At 43.7% G+C, this 20,008-nt stretch overlaps 1 long non-coding RNA gene across 1 annotated transcript in view; it reads right to left on the bottom strand.

The window, feature by feature from the left end:
* LOC126457479 (uncharacterized) overlaps positions 1-18,937 on the bottom strand; it is a 42,736-nt gene extending 23,799 nt beyond the window's left edge. Inside the window, exons 1-2 of the long non-coding RNA XR_007585475.1 lie at positions 18,882-18,937; positions 9,328-9,486 (exon numbers count right to left, since the gene is read on the bottom strand). This is a non-coding gene — a long non-coding RNA (uncharacterized LOC126457479). The remainder of the gene's footprint in view (positions 1-9,327; positions 9,487-18,881) is intronic.
* Between the last annotated feature and the right edge of the window lie 1,071 nt (positions 18,938-20,008).

Raw genomic sequence — 20,008 nt, 5'->3', positions numbered from 1 at the left:
TCGTGGACAGAAGCTTTCCTGTCTCAAGGAAATTTATCACGTTCGAAATCAGAATGTATTTAAGCATTTTGCAGGAAACCAACGTTAAGGAAATCGGTCCGTCATTATGCAGGTCAGTTCGTTTACACTTCTTATGTACGGGAGTCACCTGAGGTTTTTTCGACCTTTTGCAGATGCGTTAATTTCCACAAACTTTTGACTGATGTAGTACTATTACACTGACGGAAAATAAATCACAACACCAAAAAGATAATTAATGTAGAGTAATGAAATTTCGGAAATAGATTTGTCTAGGTAACATATTTAAATGATTAACATTGTAAGATGAAAGGTTATGTGAGCGCGAGATAAGCCATTGCAAATGTGAGATGTTGCTACGTTAATACCATATATAACCGCTAGAAAGTTGAATGCAAGCATGCAAACGTGCATGCATCGTGTTGAACAGGCTCCGGATGTCAGTTTGTGGAATGGAGGTCCATGTCTGTTGCACTAGGTCGGTAAATACGGAGACAGTTCATGATGGTCTGAATGACGCTGGAGTTGCCGTCTGATGATGTCCCCTATGTGCTCGATTGGAGACAGATGTGGTGATCGAGTAGGCCAAGACAACATGTCGCTGCTCTGTAGAGCATGTTGTGTTAGCAACAGCGGTATGTGGGCGAGCTTTATCTTGTTGGAAACCACTACCAAGAATGCTGTTCATGAATGGCAGCACAACAGGTCGAATCACCAGATTGTCGTACAGGGTGCGTGGAATAACCAGGAGTGTATTTCAGCTGTCATGCAAAATGGCACCCAGGCTATTAGCCCAGCTATAGGTGCACTGTGTCTAGCACGCAGTCTGGTTGGTTGCAGGCCTTCCACTGGCCTCCCTAGACAAATACACATCACTGGCACCGAGGCAGAACTAGCTTTCACAACCTGCCTTTCTACGAGCTCTCGCTTGACGTCACTGAAGTCGCGATGGTTTATGGCCAGTGTAATGCGCGCTACAGGGCGTCTGGCACGGAGCTTCCCCTGAACAGTTCCTCGTGTCACAGTGGTGCCAACTGCTGATGCAGTACGATGCGCAGAGCCATACGCGGAACACGACGATCTTCCCTCCCGGTATTGTAATGTGGCCGTCCGGAGAGCAGGCGTCTTGTGACCGTACTTTCTCGTGACAACCGCTTCCAACAATCATAAACAGTGGTTACATTCCTGCTAACCATTTTTGCAACTTCGCAGAACAAACATGCACCTTTTTATAGCCCTATTGCACGACCTCATTCAGAGGTACTAATAATGGCGTCTTTGTCACCTTAAAGGCATTTTTGAGTAACTTCATGCAAACCTGATTTGTTTCCTCATAGAGGCGCTTCTATCGCCACTCTTATGAGACTGTGGCGAAAACAGAATAGACATCACCTTTCAGATGTAGAAACGCGCCTACCAACTTTCGTTTACGTCGCAAAACTCTTCCTTTTTTCCCGACAGTGTATTTTGCATCATGCCGAGATTTCATTTCGTTTAATGTTGAATTTGAATTGAATTGAAACATTTTGAAGAATGGACAGGGAAAAACGCCTGTTCAACACGATGCATGCACGTTTGCATGCTTGCATTCAACTTTCTATGGATCGGAGGAAATCCTCTCTGGCTTCCGGCTGCTATCTGATTTGGTGAAGACTGCCAGTCTCGCTAGCGGGATGAAAGCAGAGCTCACCATCTGCAGCATCGTCGACAGGACTGACTGCGGACCTTTGGTACAGAGCCGAGTGGAGGGTCTGAATCAGAGGCTGAGACGGTTCTGCGACCGTGTGGGCTGCAGATTCCTCGACTTGCGCCATAGGGTGGTGGGGTTTCGGGTTCCGCTGGATAGGTCAGGAGTCCACTACACGCAACAAGCGGCTACACGGGTAGCAGGGGTTGTGTGGCGTGGGCTGGGCGGTTTTTTAGGTTAGATGGCCTTGGGCAAGTACAGAAAGGGCAACAGCCTCAACGGGTGCGGGGCAAAGTCAGGACATGCGGGGACCAAGCAGCAATCGGTATTGTAATTGTCAACTGTCGAAGCTGCGTTGGTAAAGTACCGGAACTTCAAGCGCTGATAGAAAGCACCGAAGCTGAAATCGTTATAGGTACAGAAAGCTGGCTTAAGCCAGAGATAAATTCTGCCGAAATTTTTACAAAGGTACAGACGGTGTTTAGAAAGGATAGATTGCATGCAACCGGTGGTGGAGTGTTCATCGCTGTTAGTAGTAGTTTATCCTGTAGTGAAGTAGAAGTGGATAGTTCCTGTGAATTATTATGGGTGGAGGTTACACTAAACAACCGAACTAGGTTAATAATTGGCTCCTTTTACCGACCTCCCGACTCAGCAGCATTAGTGGCAGAACAACTGAGAGAAAATTTGGAATACATTTCACATAAATTTTCTCAGCATGTTATAGTCTTAGGTGGAGATTTCAATTTACCAGATATAGACTGGGACACTCAGATGTTTAGGACGGGTGGTAGGGACAGAGCATCGAGTGACATTATTCTGAGAGCACTATCCGAAAATTACCTCGAGCAATTAAACAGAGAACCGACTCGTGGAGATAACATATTGGACCTACTGATAACAAACAGACCCGAACTTTTCGACTCTGTATGTACAGAACAGGGAATCAGTGATCATAAGGCCGTTGCAGCATCCCTGAATATGGAAGTTAATAGGAATATAAAAAAAAGGGAGGAAGGTTTATCTGTTTAGCAAGAGTAATAGAAGTCAGATTTCAGACTACCTAACAGATCAAAACGAAAATTTCTGTTCCGACACTGACAATGTTGAGTGTTTATGGAAAAAGTTCAAGGCAATCGTAAAATGCGTTTTAGACAGGTACGTGCCGAGTAAAAGTGTGAGGGACGGGAAAAACCCACCGTGGTACAACAACAAAGTTAGGAAACTACTGCGAAAGCAAAGAGAGCTCCACTCCAAGTTTAAACGCAGCCAAAACCTCTCAGACAAACAGAAGCTAAACGATGTCAAAGTCAGCGTAAGGAAGGCTATGCGCGAAGCGTTCATTGAATTCGAAAGTAAAATTCTTTGTACCGACTTGACAGAAAATCCTAGGAAGTTCTGGTCTTACGTTAAATCAGTAAGTGGCTCGAAACAGCATATCCAGACACTACGGGATGATGATGGCATTGAAACAGAGGATGACACGCGTAAAGCTGAAATACTAAACACCTTTTTCCAAAGCTGTTTCACAGAGGAAGACCGCACTGCAGTTCCTTCTCTAAATCCTCGCACAAACGAAAAAATGGCTGACATCGAAATAAGTGTCCAAGGAATAGAAAAGCAACTGGAATCACTCAATAGAGGAAAGTCCACTGGACCTGACGGGATACCAATTCGATTCTACACAGAGTACGCGAAAGAACTTGCCCCCCTTCTAACAGCCGTGTACCGCAAGTCTCTAGAGGAACGGAGGGTTCCAAATGATTGGAAAAGAGCACAGATAGTCCCAGTCTTCAAGAAGGGTCGTCGAGCAGATGCGCAAAACTATAGACCTATATCTCTTACGTCGATCTCTTGTAGAATTTTAGAGCATGTTTTTTGCTCGCGTATCATGTCATTTCTGGAAACCCAGAATCTACTATGTAGGAATCAACATGGATTCCGGAAACAGCGATCGTGTGAGACCCAACTCGCCTTATTTGTTCATGAGACCCAGAAAATATTAGATACAGGCTCCCAGGTAGATGCTATTTTTCTTGACTTCCGGAAGGCGTTCGATACAGTTCCGCACTGTCGCCTGATAAACAAAGTAAGAGCCTACGGAATATCAGACCAGCTGTGTGGCTGGATTGAAGAGTTTTTAGCAAACAGAACACAGCATGTTGTTATCAATGGAGAGACGTCTACAGACGTTAAAGTAACCTCTGGCGTGCCACAGGGGAGTGTTATGGGACCATTGCTTTTCACAATATATATAAATGACTTAGTAGATAGTGTCGGAAGTTCCATGCGGCTTTTCGCGGATGATGCTGTAGTATACAGAGAAGTTGCTGCATTAGAAAATTGTAGCGAAATACAGGAAGATCTGCAGCGGATAGGCACTTGGTGCAGGGAGTGGCAACTGACCCTTAACATAGACAAATGTAATGTATTGCGAATACATAGAAAGAAGGATCCTTTATTGTATGATTACATGATAGCGGAACAAACACTGGTAGCAGTTACTTCTGCAAAATATCTGGGAGTATGCGTACGGAACGATTTGAAGTGGATTGATCATATAAAATTAATTGTTGGTAAGGCGGGTACCAGGTTGAGATTCATTGGGAGAGTGCTTAGAAAATGTAGTCCATCAACAAAGGAGGTGGCTTACAAAACACTCGTTCGACCTATACTTGAGTATTGCTCATCAGTGTGGGATCCGTACCAGGTCGGGTTGACGGAGGAGATAGAGAAGATCCAAAGAAGAGCGGCGCGTTTCGTCACCGGGTTATTTGGTAACCGTGATAGCGTTACGGAGATGTTTAATAAACTCAAGTGGCAGACTCTGCAAGAGAGGCGCTCTGCATAGCGGTGTAGCTTGCTCGCCAGGTTTCGAGAGGGTGCGTTTCTGGATGAGGTATCGAATATATTGCTTCCCCCTACTTATACTTCCCGAGGAGATCACGAATGTAAAATTAGAGAGATTAGAGCGCGCACGGAGGCTTTCAGACAGTCGTTCTTCCCGCGAACCATACGCGACTGGAACAGGAAAGGGAGGTAATGACAGTGGCACGTAAAGTGCCCTCCGCCACACACCGTTGGGTGGCTTGCGGAGTATCAATATAGATGTAGATGTAGAATTTGAAGAATGTACGTGCAGTGCATGACAGCATTATAATTTCAGGTGCGCTCAGGACCGGGAATATGGAAACAGATGGATAGATTAGAAACATTCTTGATCACCTCCCGATAGGAGAAACGCCACATCATTTGTTTTTCTGATTCGCTTCTTGAACTATAAAAACGTTTAAAAAATTCTTATAACGTTTTGGTAATGCTCTCTCTGTTGTTATTTGCTCTACCATCAGCCATCTTAACGGATGGAATGTGATATCTATCAAGTGTAAGCTTCGTTTTACTTCGTCATGGTTTCATTGCTTGCAATTCATTGTTTTGCTATATTTTCGTTCTGTTTTCTCCAGTCTCAAAAACATTCAGAAATATTTCAACTAATTCCACGTGTTATCGACTGAAATTTTCGTCTTCTTGTTCCGTTTCCCCATTTTCTTTTCTTTTGAACTTTTCATAGCAGCTGCTTAATTTAATCTGACACACACACACACACACACATACACACACACACACACACACACACACACACACTGAAGCTCACTTCACCTGATAAAAATTAGTCACCCCTAGAGAAATCATTACATGCACCATTTAATACCGAGTAATTCCGTCCACAGACTTTGTAACCGCCTTGATTTGGTCAGAAAGTGAGTCCAAGAGGTTGTGCAGTATGCAGCATCCAGGCCGGCCGCCGTAGCCGAGCTGTTCTAGGTGTTTCAGTCCTGAACCACGCGGCTGTTACGGTTGCAGGTTCGAATCCTGCCTCGGGCATGTATGTGTGGGATGTCCTTAGGTTAGTTAGGTTTAAGTAGTTCTAAATTTAGGGGACTGATGACCTCAGATGTTAAGTCCCGTAGTACTTAGAGCCATTTGAATCAAATAGCTCAATTCCACAAAATTGCGGGGAAGCTGGCGTCAATGTGTCCCACAGATTTTCTGTGGGGTTAGGTGATTTTGCAGGCTAATCGAGGTGTAATAGTGTGGGGGAGTGTTCAGAAAACCGATAAAATATACTTTCCTGTTATAGTCTTTATTACGCAGTGTGAGCAACGATCCCTTGCGAGGTAACAGACGCCAAATGTCCATTGCGCACTGTATTCGTTGCCGTGGTCTCTCGCTAGCAGGTTCGGATGGGCCATTCACTGACTGCAGCACTTTCTGTCAGGTGTGAAACCGACTGTGAACCACAAGCCGTGAAACGCGTCTCAAGTCCTTAGTCGGGATCTTTTTCCAACCTCAGTTCTGAAGTGTGTTACATACCGCTACTTGTAGACATGTTGGACTGTCCGATGCGAAATAGCAACAAATCCAGCAACTTCACAGACTGCATGGCCACGAGCACAGTCAGACACGATTACTCCTTTTTGGCAGTCTGCCACATCCTTACATTTACTCATGCCTATGTAGACTGTCCGTTTGAAACGCAAATGTCTCACTGATCGCTGCTGCCTCACGCTCAGGTAGAGGCTGTGCATGTGCAGTTGAGCACGTGACCCGATCCATACGCCAGCTGTGTATGCGTACTGGGGTGACAAACTTTTTATCTGGTGAGCTTATACACTACTGGCCATTAAAATTGCTACACCAAGAAGAAATGCAGCTGATAAACGGGTATTCATTGGTCAAATATATTATACTAGAATTTACATGTGATTACATTTTCACAGAATTTGGGTGCATAGATCCTGAGAAATCAGTACCCAGAACAACCACCTCTGGCCGTAATAACGGCCTTGATACGCCTGGGCATTGAGTCAAACAGAGCTTGGATGGCGTGTACAGGTACAGCTGCCCATGCAGCTTCAACACGATACTACAGTTCATCAAGAGTAGTGACTGGCGTATTGTGACGAGCCAGTTGTTCGGCCACCATTGACCAGACGTTTTCAATTGGTGAGAAATCTGAAGAATGTGCTGGCCAGGGCTGCAGTCGAACATTTTCTGTATCCAAAAAGGTCCGTACAGGACCTACAACATGCGGTCGTGCATTATCCTGCTGAAATGTAGGGTTTCGCAGGGATCGAATGAAGGGTAGAGCTACTGGTCGTAACACAGCTGAAATGTAACGTCCACTGTTCAAAGTGTTGTCAATGCGAACAAGAGGTGACCGAGACGTGTAAACAATAGCACCCCATACCATCACGCCGGGTGATACGCCAGTATGGCAATGACGATTACACGCTTCCAATGTGCGTTCACCGCGATGTTGCGAAACACGGATGCGACCATCATGATGCTGTAAACAGAACCTGTATTCATCTGAAAAAATGACGTTTTGCCATTCATGCACCCAGGTTCATTGTTGAGTACACCATCGCAGGCGCTCCTGTCTGTGATGCAGCGTCAAGGGAACAACCGCAGCCATGGTCTCCGAGCTGATAGTCCATGCTGCTGCAAATGTCGTCGAACTGTTCGTGCAGATGGTTGTTGTCTTTCAAACGTCCCCATATGTTGACTCAGGAATCAAGACGTGGCTGTACGATTTGTTACTGCCATGCGGATAAGATGCCTTTCATCTCGACTGCTAGTGATACGAGGCCGTTGGGATCCAGCACGGCGTTCCGTATTACCCCCCCTGAACCCACCGATTCCATATTCTGCTAACAGTCATTGGATCTCGACCAACGCGAGCAGCAATGTCGCCATACGACAAACCGCAATCGCGATAGGCTACAATGCGACCTTTATCAAAGTCGGAAACGTGATGGTACGCATTTCTCCTCCTTACACCAGGCATCACAACAACGTTTCACCAGGCAACGCCGGTCAACTGTTGTTTGTGTATGAGAAATCGGTTGGAAACTTTCCTCATGTTAGCACGTTGTAGGTGTCGCCACCGGCGCCAACCTTGTGTGAATGCTCTGAAAAGTTAATCATTTGCATATCACAGCATCTTCTTCCTGTCGGTTAAATTTCGCGTCTGTAGCACGTCATCTTCGTGGTGTAGTAATTTTAATGGCGAATAGTGTATATTCAGGGCGGATTTCCAAAAATGTTGCGTCAAACTTCGAGAGGTAGTCACGGGTTTCTTGACAAACAGATTGAGTATGAGAATCCGTGTCCGGAAACGTCATCCAATTACGCTATATAGCACCGAGGTTGTGGACACCGGCGCCTGCCACTGCCCCCCCCCCCCTCCCCCACCACTCACCCCTTTGGCACCAAACGTGACTTTGTACGGTGACGGTCGGTAGCCGGAAAGTCTCGCCAAGATCGCCAGTGGAGGAGACGGAGCTATCTGTCGCGTAGAAACGCCTTGTCTGCTATGAATTTGGCGACCTGTTACCTTGGTTGAGGTCGGACACGAATTTCCATTTGTAGTGAATTTTTCTCTTGTGTACCGAAACTCTTTGGAGATTTTAGAGGATTCTAAAAGAAAAGAAACTGTAGATGGAAACCATTGTCAGAAACTGCCATCCACCAAGATAACAGAGTATCGCTTTCAAAGGAGACGAGGCATCTCTACGCAGCAGCTAGTTCCATTTCCTCCACTGGCGATCGTGGCAATCAGTCACGATCACTGCGTAACAAACAAAATTGCGACGCGTTCCGCCTACGTTCCGTCAGTGTACCAAACCACGTTTGCTGCAGAAGGAGTGGCCTAGTGGCGGGCACAGGCGCTTATAACTTCGACGCTCTGTAGCGTCAATCGATGACTTTACCGGACACAGGTTCCTGTCCTCGGTTTGTTGCTCAAGAAACCTGATGTGAAGGTCGATGGCAGCATGTCATGACCTCACACAAGTGCAGGATGCTTTTCGATCGCTACCCCTGGGATTTGCAGTGGGATGATAGAGGCTAGCACGAGTGGGGTGGTTGCAGGACTCTGGAACAATCTATAATAATCAGTACTAGAATACTTTAGTAAATAACTTTTACTTAACTTTGTCTTGCTACTGCGCTCCTGGAACATAACTAATATCAAATGGTTCAAATGGCTCTGAGCACTATGGAACTTAACTTCTGAGGTCATCAGTCCCCTAGAACTTAGAACTACTTAAACCTAACTAACCTAAGGACATCACAGATATCCATGCCCGAGGCAGGATTCGAACCTGCGACGGTAGCGGTCGCGCGGTTCCAGACTGAAGCACCTACAACCGCCCGGCCACCCGGCCGGCAACTAATAACAACTATCTTTCTTGAATACAAATGACTCATTAACAAACATTAGCTGGATTATATAACAGGTAAGATAACACAGTTATCCTATTACGTGCGTAATACATGCGCTAACTAGAGGCTGCGAACCTAGCGAGCTGAAGGCTATTCTAATCTGACTTCGCTCACGACCTGTAGCTGAATCGGCCGGTGCGACCTGCAAGTCTCTGTCCGTTCCATACAGCGGCGCTGCAAGCGCCAGCGAGTCCAGAGAGGTTGCAAGTGCTGGACCGCTATCGATTATCGCAAACCTCTAGCGTGGTGTCTAACGTTAACACCACAAAGCCCTATGCAATCTCTTCAAGTCTGTGTATGTATATAGAAATCAATGTGTTTCTAGTACTTACAGCTGGCATTGGCTTTCCTGTGATGCCCATGCTACCATAGATACTTCTGAAGACATTTGGGAAGTTCTTAATCAGGAACGTCATAATGTCTTTCCTCTTCATAGTACCATGATATGACCAGCCACCAGTGCTGCCCCACCTCTCAAAGTCTACTGCGGTCTGAGGAAATAAAAATATATTGCAACTTTGAACCATGTTGACATACTGGTTATAAGATTAAACAAATGTAGTCTAAAATGTTTTGTACATACCAAATCTGATTTGAGAAAATAATTGTGGCGACAAAAGATGATTTCCAATGAGTTATGATTCGATTCGGTCAACACATATTTTAATTTTAAAAGAATTGTAATCGGTGTAAATGATTAATATTTAATATTCTTAACAGTCACTCAAATTATAAGTATTAACTACTTACACACTCAATGTACATCTCATTTAAGCTAGATCTAGATTTATAACTAAGTAGTGAGACTAAGGGATCTCAAACTTCACTGCCTTCTCTAATTCTACAGCGCTTCTCCTTCGTTAACGCATCTTCATGTGTACTAATATACTGTCCCTGCCTTTGCTTCCAGTAGCCAGTAATCAAAAACACTTTTTGTGATACGGTTTCGGTCTTTGATGGCAATAATTTAGATTGTCAGGCATCAAGAATAATGAGGAAGTATAATTGAAGAGATGTCTAGATAACCAGATGAAGAGAGATGAGATGAAACTGGGACAGCTGTGACTGTGAAAATGCGGATAACAGTGATGCAAATAAGTGATAAAATTTTAGGCTAATACAGAACCTTCTGTGGTGTCACCGCCAGACACCACACTTGCTAGGTGGTGGCCTTTAAATCGGCAGCGGTCCGTTAGTATACGTCGGATCCGCGTGTCGCCACTATCAGTGATTGCAGACCGAGCGCCGCCACACGGCAGGTCTAGAGAGACTTCCTAGCACTCGCACCAGTTGTACAACCGACTTTGCTAGCGATGGTTCACTGACAAAATACGCTCTTATTTGCCGAGACGATAGTTCAGCATAGCCTTCAGCTACGTCATTTGCTACGACCTAGCAAGGCGCCATATTCAGTTACTATTAATATTGTGAATCATGTACCGTCAAGAGCGACGTTCATCATTAATGGATTAAAGTTAAGTATTCCACCAGCTACGTCCGTTTTTCTAAATTGTAATTTCCTTGTCCTGTTCCAGACCTCACGCCAGCCTGCGTGAGCTAAAACGCGTGCATTTCGGCCTCCTCTAGTAACACGGTGTTGGCTCTCCTGCCAACCACAACACCTTAAATAAATTTGATACACTTCCTGAAATGATAGACTGTAGTACCGACTGCTAAACGCTGTATTATAGAACCAGACAGCACGTGAAGCCAGCAAGGTGGTATGAGTTTTCAACACAGTAGTGAAGGGTTGTGATGAATCATATACTAATTGAAACGATACCCACTCGCCGACAATTCAATGAATTTCGGGGCTGGAGAATGAAAATTTCTATTATGCTCGTAAGGCTTCGGAGATCCATGTGCTCTGTGGTTGCTGTATATTCTGCAAGTAGTATGACGCAAGGAGTGCAGATACATACATCCATTCATCATGTTTCATTTATCTCACCAAGAAGTACAGCCTAGAGGGACATTAAACGAGTCAAGGTATACATTAACGTAAGTCACGGACATCACAGAAACTTAATAATTTCCATTATTCAGTGGCTTCTGTCTGGATTCATCCCAATCGTATTGATAGAAATTACTTATATTTGTATGTAACCAGAGTTCCTTTGTAGTATGTGTGAATTGTATAACCCATCGATCTGTCAAATGGAGCAAAGGGAAATTACTTCCTACAGACCCTAATACACTGTAAGACAAGAAAATAAAGAAACAACACATCATAAGAAGTTATCCCAATGGGACGCTAATCGGTAAATGCGATGTACACGTACAGACAAACAAATGATTATAGTTTCAGAAAAATTGGACGATTGAGTAAAGAAAATGGTTCAAATGGCTCTGAGCACTATGGGACTTAACTTCTGAGGTCATCAGTCCCCTAGAACTTAGAACTGCTTAAACCTAACTAACCTAAGGACATCACACACATCCATGCCCGAGACAGGATTCGAACCTGCGACCGTAGCGGTCGCGCGGTTCCAGACTATAGCGCCTAGAACCGCTCGGCCACCCCGGCCGGCGTAAAGAAGGGGTCCTGCTATGAAACGAAATGACGTAACAGACCACCATTCCTGTTTGCAGGGCACTATAGCTGTTCGCGTTAGGGTTGGTATCCCACCGCTGTCTGGGGCGTCTGCAAACAACTCTTCGCGGCTCAACCGGGCTCAGTTGGAGAAGGGACTCATCGCCGAAGACAACTGTTTTCCAGTCTGTGAGATTCCAGGCCGAAGTGCATTAAATCTGACTGTAAAGGGTAACTGTCTATGGTCACATAAATTTTGTTTATGCTGTATAGTGGGTTCGACACCAGAAATGTTTGGGAGACGCTCACTCCTACTACATTCCGGCGCAACCATCGCCTAAGAAGCATTGTGGGTTATTTAAAATTACTAAAGGAGCGAAAACCGTATAATCAATAAACAAAGTTTCATTTTCGTTTCATTTGTTTGCGAAATTCCCCATTACAGTATTTGGAATACTACATGACTGAACAAAATTTATATGCCAAAGGCTTTGTAGCTACACTGAGAGCTTTTTTTAACTTTTGTGTTCTACAACAGCATTTCAATAGAGTAAACGTAGTCTCAGACTTTGAGTCATCCTGCATCTTATGGCGAGTTTTGGCTCTCGTACGTTTTGTCTATATTTCCAAGAAGTACCTGCTTCTAATGATACATTCCGACCTTGAACGATTAACCTTGCGACAGTGATGGGTTTCGTATGTCAACAGTACTGGTAGCCGCACTGGTGGTATAACCACAAGAGAAGGGTATCCGTGGAGATGCCAGTCTAATCTGCGATTCCTGAAGAGAGGCAGCAAACTTTGCAGTAGCTTCACGGGAAACGGGCTGGATGATTGAATGATCTGCCCTTGTTACATTAGCATGGACCTACTATGTTGGTACTGTGAATAGCTAAAAGCAAGGGAAAACTATTACCGTTATTTTTCCCGAGGGCGTGAAGCTCTAATGTATAGCTTAATGATGATACCACCCTCTTTGGTAAAAGAAGTAAAATAGTCCCCCATTTGGATATGTGGGCAGGGACCACTCACCCCAGGGTGTTATGGGTTTGGAGGCTGTCGAAAGCACGTCTGCGGAAAGCGGGTTGGCGCGGCCGGGAGTGAACTTCCAACAGATACGTCAAAATATAGTTTGATGTCAGAACCGGGAACGTCGACATGTTGTAGATGGAGGCTGGATGATACATCGTGCAGTAGCTTTTGGAGTTCGTCATCAGATTCTTGTAGCTTTACGATCTGAATAAAATCAATAAAATTTGTCACACTGTTAATCCCTGGCAGACAGATGACGAGCATGTGCTTTATACCAGAAATGTTTCAGATATCACTGCTAAATTCGGCAATAAGTTGCAGATATTTGTACAGCCCCAGTGGATATTTGTTATTGTTCTGTTTCAAGTAATAGGTAAACGGCTTGAGATCATTAGATATCGTACATTCTCTGGCCTCCTACTGTGGTCATAAGTACCTGATTGTTTTGTACACAGACAGAATCTTATAATCATAAGCATTCTGTTTCCACTGGTAAGTGGAGAGCGTATGCGAGACGAAGACATGTGGTTGCCAAGCGCCATCGACTTGCTGCTGCAACACTGCACCAACAGCTGTTTCGCTAGCATCAACTGCCAATGCGAGTGCTGAGTATTAGGCTTTGCTTCGCTACATTAAATTCAGAGCTCGACTTATCTGTTCAGTGGACGATTGAAGCCCCTTTAATCTTGGGTCCAGTAAGTGCTGCAGTTAGAAGTTCTTACAACTCAGGTTAGTCGTGCATATGTTGTCAGAAGAAAATCAGCATACTCAAGAAACGGAGTAGCTCCTTGGTTTCCAGTTATGTGATCTTCATGATACATCCACATCATGTAGGTGAAATTAGACGGCCCAGGAAGGTGGCCTGAGGTTTGCTTGATGCTGTTCCATTCGTTTGATAATCTCCACCAACTATTGCTGATACTGTTCTGTTGTGACTGAAAAGACGAGGAGTGTGCAAAGCAGGATGACAGTCCCAGCAGCACGAAATTAATGAACCTCTGCCATGATTGACCGACAATGTACAAACAAAGTGTCTTGTAAAGAGTTTTGAAATTACTGTAGCAGTCTCTGAAATGTCTTCATTTGCCACTGTGATTTGTGCAAAAACCTTTGCACAACCCAGGAGGCTAAACACATGTGAATCTCTGAAAGCGTAATTGCAGGCCCTTATTTGAGTCACTGGGTATCTGTGTGGACGCGGTAATCACCACACAGCCACCACGGGCCATCCTTTTCAGGGCACCAGATGAAGTACTGGAGATCAACAGCTACGAGAAGGCAAATAACACATTTTCTGAGCATTGAGTTAAACACTGCCTTTGCGATTGCAAGGCAGTCGGCAACTAAACGTCTCGGACGGTATGTAAATGGTGGACTATCGGTAGTTTCGATAACATGCACTGTGTTATGGCCTACTTCCCTTGTCGTTGTGAGTAGTCGGGTTTCAGCAGGAAACTGGTCGAGCAAGTCGGCGTATCTGTTTTTTGCCACATGTTCCAGTTTTGCGCTGATAATCATTACACTGTATCGGAATCCAGAAGTAGAAAGTCTGGAGACGCTGTCTACGAGCCATGCATTTGCTATGTCAGGTAACAGGTAAGACAGGAAGTCGGCTCAGACTTTAGGCTCCATGATATCCGCAACAGTAAAACCACAGACGAAGGCACGACACAGTCCCAAGGCCCGTTCCACACCGTGAGTGACTACTGATGAGTTGTGAACGGCAGAAAGACAGAAGGAAGTTGATGGCTGGCTGTTATATAGATTTGTGGGATAATACCGAAATCGGAGTCCATGTCCAAAAAGAATTTTCGTCCGGTCTTCCGGTCACCCATGTAGAGATGCTGAGAGATTGTCCGGCAATCGTTCCGCAGCTCGTGGTCGTGCGGTAGCGTTCTCGCTTCCCACGCCCGGGTTCCCGGGTTCGATTCCCGGCGGGGTCAGGGATTTTTTCTGCCTCGTCATGACTGGGTGTTGTGTGATGTCCTTAGGTTAGTTAGGTTTACGTAGTTCTAAGTTCTAGGGGATTGATGACCATAGCTGTTAAGTCCCATAGTGCTCAGAGCCATTTGAACCATTTTTTTGTCCGGTAATCTGTTGTGCCTACGTCCAACACGTTGTGGATGACTGCCCTCCGATATTTAGAACCAACGAGTTCGTTCCGGCACGATTACATGATCTTCTGTTGTAACGACTTCTATCCGTGGCTTAGATGCGTTGAACTAAGAGTTCACTCATGTGGCTGGCCAGAGCCTCCACTTCGTCTGACTGAAAATCGCAATTCTCCCGCGTCACTGGCGACGAAGAGACACTATTGTGTGACGCCGCTACCGTACTGCTTGATGGCGACAGTATTGTAGCCTGAACTACTTTAGCGAGATCTGCGACGGCTTCCTAGTCCATTTCTGTCTGAGACGCTACTATGGCTTTAATTTGAGCCGAAATACGGCTGCTCCAGGGTGTACCAGTTAGCATGTAGGGTACATCTCCCACATCCACTTTAAAAAGCAGGTGCCTTTAGTACTGCGACAGCTTCCTGTCTGCATTGTCTTCTTGAGCTAACACTTGATACATGCATTCCTCTTGTGACTAAGACACCCAGTGAATCAACTCTGTCTTTAGTTTACTGAATGAATCTTTTACGGGAGGTGCTACGGTTATGTCTTCAACATTGACAGCGTAGTGGTAGTCCAGTGACTGACCACTAGAGCAAACTCCGTAGAAGCATAATAAAAACTAGCTTCCAACTGCACAGACCGGACCATAGGATTGTGAGACAAGAAATGGCAGTAACTGCAATCCAAGTCGTTACTGTCGGATCTTCGTGGCCCTTGGAATCTTGCATTTCACTGATTACAAACTTCTGTGATCAGTGACAGCAGTTAATACTTCTTCTTCTAGTATCTATAGGCTGATTACGTGGGTGTCACCAGTGTCGGACTGGCTACGGCAGTATCCATCCAACTACTTGCACATGTCTTCAGGCACATCAGCCATGACAGCTGTATGACTTTGAACAACAAACATTTATTTACAGATACATGTTGAAGATCGTCAAGCCCTCGAGTCCTATAAACTGCACTAAATTAACAATAAGTACAATGCGTGTCTATTAAGCAAATAAGTTCTTGATGTCTACTGGTCTACTCCCATAGACCGTCGCTAAATAAAACAACCACCGATGCCAAAACAAGAGTGCTTGTGGTGGCTGGCCAATGAACTCGTTGACAACTAGAAAACATAGCAGGCGACAGTTTTATTTCCGACATAAAGTTTCCTATTTTTTAAAATCGTGTTCATTTTAAAATTACACTGTTTATTGCATTATCCTTAGGTTTAGCCCATCTCTGATGTTGTCAGCTTCGTATGTTCCACCTCAAATCTGTAAAGGCAAAAAGTCCATCTAAGTTCTGAGCATCTGGACATCGTTAGCAACTGCTGCTAATTAAACAAGCAGACTTTGATCACTGAATCTAAAAAAAATAATTAGGTCGTAAATGTTTTTGCATTTTTACTTTGTAATAGATAATTATTATTATGTACAAATAAGATATTTCTGAATTCGGGAATGATAAAGAAACTCTGCTCCGAGAGTAAATCTCAAGGAACAATACTTCCTATAACATATATATATATATATATATATATATATATATATATTGAGGTTTTCATTTTACACCATGAAAACCTTCTTCAATATTCACAGTTTTTGCAAATAATATGGGGGTTATGCCGTCTTTTGCAAGTGTACGAACTTTTATTTTGACAAAATGCATTCCTTTATATTTCTAAGCATCGTCTGTAGTCACTGCTACAACTGTAGCTTTTTTTACATGTTGGTTTAACGAGGTCGCAAACAGTCCTCACATTTGAAGTTACTTTCTAGTACGCACGTTTCTTTTCCTTCTTTTTAGTTAGCTCCTTACATTGATAGCAGTGTTCTCTTATAACCACGCATCTGTTGTTTAACCCAGTTTCTCCATAATATTTTCTCGTTACACTCGCGAGATGTAGCATGACCTCCATATTATTTGTATTTTTTAGTTAAGGGCTACCCGATTACACAAAAAATATTTCTACGAAACAAGAATTTTATGAAAATACTTCAAGAAATATCACATCTTGGATAAGGCCCCCTGATTGACTTGTATTATTTATAATCATAACGTTTGCACAGATATAAAATTATGTGTAAAGTAAAAATATAATTTCCAAATATATCTCGAAACAGAGAATAAATATTAATTTTTGTCGATTGCTTTCGTGATGTTTTTCAGAGATAGTTAAAGACTTTAGTCAGAGAAGTTAGATGCTGTAATATTGCAGCACAATTTAGTATGAATATTGGGTTATTATTTTTCAGTTTTAACATACTTTACAATTTAAACATATTTATATGGAAGTTGTGATGTTACAAAATAAAAGTGATGTTGTTATTCAATGGAAAGTTGGAAATTGAGATTTAGCTTACTGTTTTATCAATCGCAATTGGCGTACGAATCATGGATTGACCATTGTCATAAAATATTGCATTATGAGATGTGAATAGTTTCTACTTGCAGTTTCGCGTGGCTTGAGGCAGTCTCAACTAGCGTGCTATTGATTAAGAAATTGCGTTATCGTCTTTCTAATTACTTCATGTTCGTAGATACGATCATACCCGGTTGTGAAGTTATTGTTATGACAAAACAATTTCCTAAGGGACCAGAAAGTTCTTAAGGGCGCAAAAACAACTGTAACATCACACAAAAGGGAAATTCGATATTAAAGCTGATGCAAGAAGACGATAAAACAGTTTTCTTTTTATCAATGTAACACGCACATTAGACTGCTGATCTTGGTGTCTGTAATATTAGCAAAATGCATAATTAAAATGAAAATAATACTGAGGAGATAATAGGAATGAGCACTGCTAAATGATTCAGTATTCCCAGAACAAATATTTATTATAACTAAAACATATATCGTACCTTAAGCTTAATACAACAATGACGGTAGATTTTTATGTCCGTATCATGTCCATTTAGCGCTCTTTTATATAGCCATTGTCTTCTTTGAGTCGCTCGTGCGTCGTCACGGTAAGTTATAACAGTTCTTTACACTTCACTCAACTCAGACATACACGTTTTTATACATTTAGTAAAAATTAGATCAGACTGCCACAAATCTGCGTCCGTCTTACTTCAGAAAAACAGTACAAGTCTTCTTAGCGCTCAAGGCTTCATTTGTTCTCCAGCGAACAAAATAGTGAAGGATCGTATATCTATCCGTATTTTTCTGTTTTTATTGCCGCCCAAGACGACAAATTACATCATTAGAAAATTCCACCGTCGCTATGCGACGCCTCATTATACATTAATCATTATTTACAAACAAGTATTTGCCTTCTGGCTGAAAGTATTAACTACTCGTATTTGCTGTTTTAATGAAGTCAAAAATAGCGAATATCACAAAGTGCAATATTGTAAATCACACTTTTCTATTTTTTGCACTGTGGACAAATTCTAACAACTTACAGTGTCTTGTAGTTACTCATAATATGGGTCTTTATAAGGAGTGTAATTAGTATACACCCTGGTAGAAGAAAGGATGTCTTCCCAATCTCTTAATGTGATACATAAAAGCCTTGTTATAGCATGTCTTTGTGCTTTTTATAGTTGATCGCAGCCTTGGCCACTGCATAGAGAAAAGTGGACACTAGTCTTACAGAATGTACCCATATTTTCGATTTCATGCTGTTGTGTCAATCTATGTTGACCTGTTAAGAAAATAGTTCCTTGACAAAATTTTGAAACTGTTCACACCAAGCCAGAGGGTCAAGATTGTTCTGGAGACTACGAGAGAATGTACTAAACATCCAATTTCCATATCTAAGGCCTCAAACATACCGAAAGATTTTCGATCGTAACAAAGAAATTTTCCTTTGTAGCGGAGCCAGTGACAGTAGGATGGATACAACATAGATCCTCTTCGTACGATCACTCCATTGTAAATTACCGAATACTGCAAATATTTAGCAAATAATACCTGTTGGAGATTACCCAGTCATTCAGTTGACTGGTTAACACTCCACAGCACAGGAGTTTATCTTTCACACTTACATGCATGAAATCTCCCACATAAAACTTGTACGGTACACATAAAATGAAAGTTAGTGGAAAAGCAAAACGAAAAACACGTTATTACAGTAACTGAATGTGACACTGGTAGTTATTGAAAATTTCCTATGTATCTAAAACTATTAATTGAATTTATTGAGAATTTCCTGTGTATCTAAAATCGCTCATGTAGTGAAGTAGCTAGTTTAGTGCAGTTACTCACCATCCCATCGCCCCGTAGCGGCGTGGTAGTCTGCCGCCTGCAGCGCCACGGAGTCGTCACGCTAGCGAGGCACGTGTCGCGTGTTATGTTTACTTTGGCTGCTGCTAACTGCCGTCTTCCTTATCGAACAACATGGCGTACAGCCTTGGAAAACGACTTTGTTTCTGCTTTTGTTCAGACTGTCTCAACGCGGCTGACATCGAACGATTTCGTCTCGACGACGTTAAAATACCACCACAAGATCTGATTGGAATCCTCGTGTCCACGGGTAGTAGTAATGTGGACGTCAAGATGGCTAACGACGCAACGTGCGACAGAGTGCAACAGGAGGCGAAACTAGGACTACGTTTCTGTCATTCCGATGGTAATGTAGGGTCAGTTACCGTCGACTACGCCGGTCTCTGCGTACGAACGGTAAGTACATACCAACTGCCGTTCGAACTACCCGTGGACGCCGTCATTGCAGCGCACCGACACTATGGAAACGTTCTGGAACGTGTTGCCAGCCGATGGGTACAATTCCGAACCTATCTCGTCTTAAATGGTCTCAGGCAGGTTGCTATCGATCTGCAGAGTCATCTGACCTCCTACCTTGATATCAGAGCCTACCATGCCATCACAATATACAATGATTAGCCCCGCACTTATTCCGCTTGCGGGAAGGAGGGCCATTTACTGTCTGAATGCATCAATCGACGTGTCGTGCATCTGCTGTTGTTAGAAGCGTCCGTGCCAGCCAGGTTGACAGCGCTAGCAGTAACTTAGGCTGCGGCCCTCTCCACGCCTAGACTTTCAACCAGCCCATTGCATGGTCTCTCCAGTCGGCACCACCATTTGAACGGCGCAGTCCACCCGACGATATGGCCACCACCCAGACTCCAGCGACGGACACCACATTGTTAACGTGTACGCCAAGTCTGGCTCCAGGAATCATCAGCAGCACTCCGCGTTCTTCGCAGACGACTTGGGCTACCTGTTTTCTTAGTACTATGATCGCTTTGTTCTAAGCGGCGATTTAGACTGCGTCCTCCAGCCGTAGGACCAGACCCCCGCTTATTCCCCTTGCCCGACACCATGTACCCTGGCTGATGACATTAATCTCGTTGACATTTGGAATAAAATTCATG

This window comes from Schistocerca serialis, chromosome 2, assembly GCF_023864345.2.
Source record: "Schistocerca serialis cubense isolate TAMUIC-IGC-003099 chromosome 2, iqSchSeri2.2, whole genome shotgun sequence".
NCBI classification, from domain to species: Eukaryota; Metazoa; Arthropoda; class Insecta; order Orthoptera; family Acrididae; genus Schistocerca; species Schistocerca serialis.
The sequence above is the reverse complement of the archived record's forward strand: the minus strand, read 5'-3'. Positions and strand labels throughout refer to the sequence as shown.